Source organism: Nyctereutes procyonoides, unplaced genomic scaffold (assembly GCF_905146905.1).
Source record: "Nyctereutes procyonoides isolate TBG_1078 unplaced genomic scaffold, NYPRO_anot_genome, whole genome shotgun sequence".
Classification (NCBI taxonomy): Eukaryota; Metazoa; Chordata; class Mammalia; order Carnivora; family Canidae; genus Nyctereutes; species Nyctereutes procyonoides.
This window is the reverse complement of record NW_026575092.1, coordinates 135,334-137,606: the sequence shown is the minus strand read 5'-3', so window position 1 is coordinate 137,606 and position 2,273 is coordinate 135,334. Positions and strand designations below refer to the sequence as shown.

The 2,273-nt window shown below is 44.9% G+C and overlaps 1 pseudogene; it reads right to left on the bottom strand.

The window, feature by feature from the left end:
* Window positions 1-275: 275 nt before the first annotated feature.
* On the bottom strand, window positions 276-1,876 carry LOC129514732 (E3 ubiquitin-protein ligase ARIH2-like; annotated as a pseudogene).
* Between the last annotated feature and the right edge of the window lie 397 nt (window positions 1,877-2,273).

Below are 2,273 nucleotides of genomic sequence, written 5' to 3'. Positions count from 1 at the left end.
TTCTCCCTCTGCCTGTGTCTCTGCCTCTCTCTCTCTCTGACTATCATAAATAAATAAATTTAAAAAAAAAGTCCTAAAAAGAGGCCAATTCAACATGGCCTCTACACCGGTAGAAACAAAAAGTGAAAAGATGAGAAGAACATAGAAATTGACCAAGTGGTGTATGGTCAGAGTCTCCAGAGTGGGGCCATGGCTGTTGCCCAGAGTCATTAACGTTCACCCAGGATACCTTGTAGTCACATTCTCCTCACTCCAGTATGTCCATCTTCCAAGAATTAGGTGTCATGGAAATCCTTCAGCAGTCTTCCTCCACTGTTCTGCTATGTGCATCTGGATCACTAAGTCCCCACTGTCGTAGCTGTCTGCACACTCCACTTTCCATGACAGGTTTTCAATTTCAGCCTCCAGCTGAACCTGCTGGTATTCCAACAGCTTCTTCCTGGGTCTGTGTAGTCCTCATAAGGGTAAGTGTACTGCAGGGTGTATCAGCACTTGGTCAAGAGCTTGACAGTACTCTGTAGGTACTGCAAGTCATTCCAGGTACCCAGATAATTCTTGACTCTTTCCTGAATCTTTTCATGAATCCGCTGAAATATCTACACCTCCAGCTGCAAGGTCTTGTGGTTTTCCCACCTCTCAAAGTAGAACAAGTACTTCATGAGGTCCTCCCTGGCCTGGGCTTGCTTGTTCTGGTCAACAATATCAAAGTTCTACTTGTACCAACTGCACTCATAGTACTTACTGCCATGGGTCTTCCAGTCTCCTAGACATATCTGGCTGAAGTCGTGTTTACACTTGGAGCATTGCATGTGACTGCAGCCTTTGTTCTTGGTGACGATGCTGCACTTGGGACAGTCTTTAGCATGAGCAGTAATGGAGTCGGCTATTTCAGAGTTACCAGCACATTTCGTGAGCCATTTCCAGATTATGGCATAGTCTGGGAGGGTGTGATAAATCTGACAATAGTTGAAATAGAAGACCTCATTGCACCGATTGCACTGTACTTAGCACTGGGCTTCTATACCTGAATAATCAGGGGGGCAATCTGCATCAGAACACAGCTGGATCTGGTAATGATTTTCCATGTAGTCCCTAAAGAGGTAGTCCCTGTGTTTGTCTCTCAATTCTTCATCAGGCAGCAATGGAAACACAAAGCTCTCTGGTGTTTGGAGTGGACAGTCCTGAGCCATGCAAGAGACATTTACACCCATGCCATCCAAGTACTGAATGGTGCTGCTCCCAGAAGCTGTGACAAAACTGGTGCTGATAAGCCAGAGAAAGTACGTTTTCCTTCTGCACAAACTGCATACGCACTACGTAGTGTTGGGATGGGGGTGGGCTGTAGGGACGTGTTTTGAGGGGTGGGGCTGAACTTGAGCCTCAATGAGCAACTGAGGAGAATTAGACTTGTATCTGTCCAGTATCTCTGCTACTTGACCGTGGAAATTAACTAATATAAGTTTAGCAACTAAATGAGATACCAGTGCCATAGAGAAGATGTGCTAATGGCAGTGAGCATCTCAGTGGCCTTTATGACAGAGGCTAAGCTAGTTATGGGCTCTTTGAGAGTACCCTCAAACTCTTTATAGGTCAAGAAGTGAATTGGTACTCATCAGGATCAAAGGCGTTGGCCCCGTGCTGCTCCCCATTGCTGGCTACTCCCATGTAATAGTCGGCTGTGCCCGCCCAGGTCCTCATCCTCTTCTTTCTCATAATTTGGGTCATAGTTCTCTTCATTGCCAAAAGACCCCTGGCTCTTCATGTCCACAGGCATCTTAGTATCCAGCCAAGCTGCAGATCAGGACAGCAGAGTTCTTCCCCTCCAGCCAAACTTTTCCACTTTCTCAAATGCATTAGTGTTTTTTTTTTTTTTTTTGTCTTCAGTAATTCTGGAAGTCTTTCAGAAAGATATCACCCCAAATATTTAATGTCATATAATTTTCTTTTTTTATATAAATTATTTTTTATTGGTGTTCAATTTACCAACATACAGAATAACACCCAGTGCTCATCCCGTCAAGTGTCCCCCTCAGTGCCCGTCACCCACTCACCCCCACCCCCCTTCCTCCTCCCCTTCCTCCACCCCTAGTTCGTTTCCCAGAGTTAGGAGTCTTTATGTTCTGTCTCCCTTTCTGATATTTCCCATACATTTCCTCTCCCTCCCCTTATATTCCCTTTCACTAATATTTATATTCCCCAAATGAATGAGAACATGCACTGTTTGTCCTTCTCCGATTGATTTAGTTCACTCAGCATAATACCCTCCAGTTCCA